Raw genomic sequence first — 6,240 nt, 5'->3', positions numbered from 1 at the left:
ATAATTGCTAAGTGTATATGCTAGAGTTATATAAGAATCTAGTCACAATCGACTTAGAATTGGTGGGCCCGCCTTATCTCTTGTTCCTTGTTTGGCTGTGGACCTAGGGCAGACCCATTATATTCAACGGTTTATTTAACTTAAATTTTATATAACTTATATACGTTGGGCGATTATAGAAGGAATCTATGGGTCTTTCTAGGGTTCGTTTTCGCATAACATAGGAGCATTCCTTCCACACTTAACTGAGAATATATTGGATTTTCTGGAAATCATACTCTATCGCTTTTACAAGGAAAACAATTTCTTTTCTCAAACAAAACTCTTATGAACTCACCAACTTAATTGTTGACACTCTTTTCAAAACTACTTGTATTCTCATGAAATCAGTGAAACAGGAAAACCAACAGCATTTTGAGGATGGGACGATAAATCATCAAACAGTTCATTTTTGTCATCATAATGTAATTGATTTTGAAACATGTAAACTTATTCTATGGTGTAACCTTTTCAATTATATTTATGATGGTTGTATTTACTATGAGCACTATTATACTCGTTGTTGTGATACTTTACATGATGTCCTCCACCCCCGAACATTTCCGCCATCCTTGGTTTGGGGGTGTGACAGATTGGTATCAGAGCATTGTTTATAGTGAACTAAGTATATCGAACCACATAAGATATACAAACTATAAATTCATTGGGACTAACGTCTCTGATTTAACATTTTCAAATAACTATACTTTTAGAAATAAATAGTTTCTTGTTAAAAGTATACATGCATGCATATATACTAAGGTCAGCATCATTCTAGAACAAAACAAAAGTTGTGATTTTTGAATGACACAAGTAGGCTTGGGGATGTATGGTCAGGTCTGGGAATGACATAGCCTGATCAACTATGTCTAACCCAGAAGTGATTAGCATATGCCCGGGAATGGTTGTGTTGTTGCAACAAGTCTAAAAACTTACCAACTCTATCTACAAAGAAACATTGAAAAACATAAGACAAACATTAAAATATATAGGAGTATTTGGTGATACTATAATCAACTTATGTGAAAACTAAAGACCCCTATTAGTAGGTCTATAATGACTGAGTGCATACGCCAAGGTTATACATAATTAAAGATATTATAGACTTAGAATCTATGACTATTGCTCTACTTCCTGTTCCTTGTTTGGTTGTGGACTTAGAGTAGAGTCATTTATTCGAAGGTCTATTCTATCTCAGATTATGTATAACTGGTATGCACTATGTGATTATAGACGTCACTTATAAGGATCACCCTCTATAAGTAATTATAGGATTAGACGTCTATTAATTATCTCTTCCACCCCTATTCTCGCACGGACATCACGACAAGATCTTACATACCAGGAGACCCCTACTTTCCGAACCCGGAGAGTTAGTGAGTGATGAGGAAAAGAGTCGTTATGGTCATATATCATTAAGATTCTATGGACTTGGAATGTGTGATTCCGCCTCATTTCCTGTTCCTTGTTTGGTTGTGGGCTTAAGGCGGAGTCACTCATTCGAATGCCCTTGCAATTTTAATGATATACGACTAGTTTACACCAAGCGATTATAAAAGATCTGGTAGGACTTATATTGCAAATTTCATCACAAATTGTTAAAGCATCGTAATACCAGTACTCACTAACTACATTATAAAATATTCATAGTGGTAACAACAAGGATAAAACAGGAGCATAAAGGCACACATTGATACACTATCATTCCAAAACAATAACTCCTTTTAAATCGACTCAGCTCAAGTTACAATAAGAAATTCCAAGGTCGTCATTTAACATCAGGTGGGTTGTTCCCCACATAATCAATTTCTTGTACCACGAAAAGTTCCCCCATCTTTCCTCCAAATTCTTGAAGTCCCAGTCGAAACACTAATACTAAATGATCTCACGAAGCGATCTGGGAGCGAAGCCTTCAATTTAGTTGCTTCCCCCCTTTTCTTTTCCCTCACCCTACATTTCGGGACGAAATTCTTTCTAACGGGGGGATGATGTGACAACCGTCAATTTTTTGTCAAGTCAAAGTCAACCAAAGTCAACAAGTCAAAAACGGTCAACTCATCTAACCCTTGTATATTAGGGTTTCCATTATGATTCTTATTGTACTACTCGCAATCCTAATACAAAGCATCACTTAGAGTTTTCACGTGTTCGGAAATTCTAAACCCTAATCAGGGTAAGTGATGAACTCTACTCGATAAAACATTATTCCTTAACCCTCGGGGGCATATAACAATCATAACAAGACTTAACGAGGTTTACAAACCTTGCGTTACAGAGCCAAACACTCAAAAAGGTCACAAAAGAAGTCTCTCCCAATCTCTTTCACCCTATCTCTCTCTACCTCAAATCTCTCCCCAAATCTCTCCAAGTATGTCAAATCTCTCCCAAATCTCTCCAAGTATGTGAAATCTCTCCCAAATCTCCCTCTGAATGAGAAATCTCTCCAAGAATGTCAAATCTCTCCCAAATCTCTCCAAGTATGTGAAATCTCTCCCAAATCTCTCTCTGAATGAGAAATCTCTCCAAGTATGTCAAATCTCTCCCAAATCTCTCCAAGTATGTGAAATCTCTCCCAAATCTCTCTCTGAATGAGAAATCTCTCCAAGTGTGTGAAATCTCTCCCAAATCTCTCTTTGAATGAGAAATCTCTCCCAAATCTCTCTCTAAATGAGAAATCTCTCCAAGTGTGTGAAATCTCTCCCAAATCTCTCCAAGTATGTCAAATCTCTCCAAGTATGTCAAATCTCTCCCAAATCTCTCTCGAAATCACTCTTAATTTCTTATAATCACTCGGGGCATCCCGACCCTCGATTTTAGTCAACCGCTCGAAAACGGAAGTGTACGCGAAAAACAGGCTTAAGGAGCCGAACCCTCTTAAGGAACCGAACCCTCTTAAGGAATCGAACCTCCCTTAAGGAACCGAAACCTCCTGAGAACCGAACCTCACCTTCGGTCCGAGAGCTTGACCTTCGGTCCGAGATCCTGACCTTCGGTCCGAGAAAGGCTACTTTCGGCTCCTACTCCACTCTCGGTTCCAATGCACCAGCCGAACCCTACCTTCGGTTCTAGTGCTGCTAAGACCGAGCCTTCGCGACCTTCGGCCCCAATTTCCGATTTTTGCCTTTTTGCCCGGTTTTCGACCACGACTCTATTTTAAGCCCGTTTTTAATTATTTTAAGGTGGGATTTTCACCCAAACTCGTATTTTGACATATAAAACCCTAAATATTCATATTTTAATCATATTTTGAGGAAAATCATTGCCTAAGAATAAAATCTATTTGGTGAGATATTTAGGTGGAGTGTTGACTTATCCTTTGGACAAGGACACAAGCAACCTCCCCATACCTTCATAGTGCAACCCCCAGTCACTATTCACCCATACGTAGCCAATCATTGTCCTTTTTACACTCTTTTTCAGCCATAATCTTGAACAAAAGTTGGAGATATCCTTATCTCTCCTCCCACTTTATTCACTCTTTCTCAAGAAGAACAAACACCTCTCTTCCACTTTCTCTCTCTAAAAATTCGAGATTCAAAGGCTGTTCTTGAGTTTTTCCTCCACATTTGGTAAGTATCTTCCTCCTACACTTAGATATTCTACTATCCTTCATCCAAATCATAGATTGCTTACACAAATATCGTCATATTTGTTGTTAGATCTTCAAATCTTCAAGCATCTCCCAAGTGTTCTTGAGTTGAAAACTTCTTTTCTCCATCATCCATCTACTGAAATCACTCAAGTTGAGTTCATACCCCTACATTTTCATGTTTTCTTCAAGTTTTAGGGGGGGAGGGGGGAATACAAGTTAAAACACCAAGAACACAACTAAACTCAAACAACAGCTTTTATCAGAAAAGTTGAGTCTTATTCACGGACTAGTTATACTATCATAGACTTAATATATTTCAAAACTGTTTAATATGCAAATAGTTCAGGTTCATACCTTTAAAATGACTACTTGCACATCACCATACGATTTTTCTACAATTTATGGTGATTTTTACAAAACAGCCTATCATTTCAAAAACCAATTCGGACCAGTCTGTGAATATGAACATTTTAACACAAAGTAAAGACTTCTACAAATCATAATAAAATTTATGAATAAACTAGACACATTTTGTGAACTCTCAGAATTTTCGGATTCAGTTTTCGACTTCGTATGATTTTTCTATGATTTTTCTAAAACAGTGCTGAAAGGTTAAAAACTAGTTAACAACTTACAACTTTCATAACACTTTGTAGTATGTTGAGCAAAGTGTATAACCATAAGTTCTAAGTATTGAATGTATTTTCTTGTTAGTTTATCATCATAAACTGAAATTTAGTCATTAACGATAATGTTTACTCATTCATTTCGACCACATATAATAAACTACAATAAGCATAGTTTATGGATTTTTACTACATGAAAAAGGTTCTACTCTCAAAACAAATGGGTTTTTCATATACTACATGATAAACTATAATAGTAATAGTTTAAGGATTTCATATCAATAATTTATTCATAAAAGGTGATTTTACTTCCTCCACGGAAGAGGTTTAATATCAAACTATGTGTAAACTAGTTAACTTAGGTTGTGAGGCAATTCTCTCCCCGTACGTTCGAGTACGGGATTCTAATTCCTGTAAGTTATAACCAGAGTCTCTTGTAGGGAGAGCGTGATAATTGTGTATAGATCTATATTGGGATTGACACCCCACACCTCGCTGCTAGCTACAGCCGGACTAGCAGGTCTGCGGTAGACAAGAGTCATAGTATGTTAACGTCTGAAAAACGTTGTGCAGGTTATATTCTCGTCATAGTATGGTTATAGCGACTCACATAGGTAGTTAACAATCTTTCAAGTTTACATGGAAAATTCTACTTTGAAAAGGGGTTTACTTCTAAAATAAACGAGTTTATGTCGATTTAAACTTGCATGAATTACTTTAAGTATGGAAAAATACTTGTTTATTCTCGGTCCTGAGATTTAGGACTACATAACTTTTATAAGGAAAATATTGGATTTTCTTTGGAAACATATTTCTATTAAAACTACATTTCATCTAGAATTGTTAGACTTCAGCTATAATTGCTAAGTGTATATGCTAGAGTTATATAAGAATCTAGTCACAATCGACTTAGAATTGGTGGGCCCGCCTTATCTCTTGTTCCTTGTTTGGTTGTGGACCTAGGGCAGACCCATTATATTCAACGGTTTATTTAACTTAAATTTTATATAACTTATATACGCTGGGCGATTATAGAAGGAATCTATGGGTCTTTCTAGGGTTCGTTATCGCATAACATAGGAGCATTCCTTCCACACTTAACTGAGAAAATATTGGATTTTCTGGAAATCATACTCTATCGCTTTTACAAGGAAAACAGTTTCTTTCTCAAACAAAACTCTTATGAACTCACCAACTTAATTGTTGACACTCTTTTCAAAACTACTTGTATTCTCATGAAATCAGTGAAACAGGAAAACCAACAGCATTTTGAGGATGGGACGATAAATCATCAAACAGTTCATTTTTGTCATCATAATGTAATTGATTTTGAAACATGTAAACTTATTCTATGGTGTAACCTTTTCAATTATATTTATGATGGTTGTATTTACTATGAGCACTATTATACTCGTTGTTGTGATACTTTACATGATGTCCTCCACCCCCGAACATTTCCGCCATCCTTGGTTTGGGGGTGTGACAGATTGGTATCAGAGCATTGTTTATAGTGAACTAAGTATATCGAACCACATAAGATATACAAACTATAAATTCATTGGGACTAACGTCTCTGATTTAACATTTTCAAATAACTATACTTTTAGAAATAAATAGTTTCTTGTTAAAAGTATACATGCATGCATATATACTAAGGTCAGCATCATTCTAGAACAAAACAAAAGTTGTGATTTTTGAATGACACAAGTAGGCTTGGGGATGTATGGTCAGGTCTGGGAATGACATAGCCTGATCAACTATGTCTAACCCAGAAGTGATTAGCATATGCCCGGGAATGGTTGTGTTGTTGCAACAAGTCTAAAAACTTACCAACTCTATCTACAAAGAAACATTGAAAAACATAAGACAAACATTAAAATATATAGGAGTATTTGGTGATACTATAATCAACTTATGTGAAAACTAAAGACCCCTATTAGTAGGTCTATAATGACTGAGTGCATACGCCAAGGTTATACATAA

This window comes from Lactuca virosa, chromosome 7 (assembly GCF_052849685.1).
Source record: "Lactuca virosa cultivar CGN04683 chromosome 7, Lactuca_virosa_CGN04683_v6, whole genome shotgun sequence".
NCBI lineage: Eukaryota > Viridiplantae > Streptophyta > Magnoliopsida > Asterales > Asteraceae > Lactuca > Lactuca virosa.
This window is presented reverse-complemented; position numbering follows the sequence as displayed.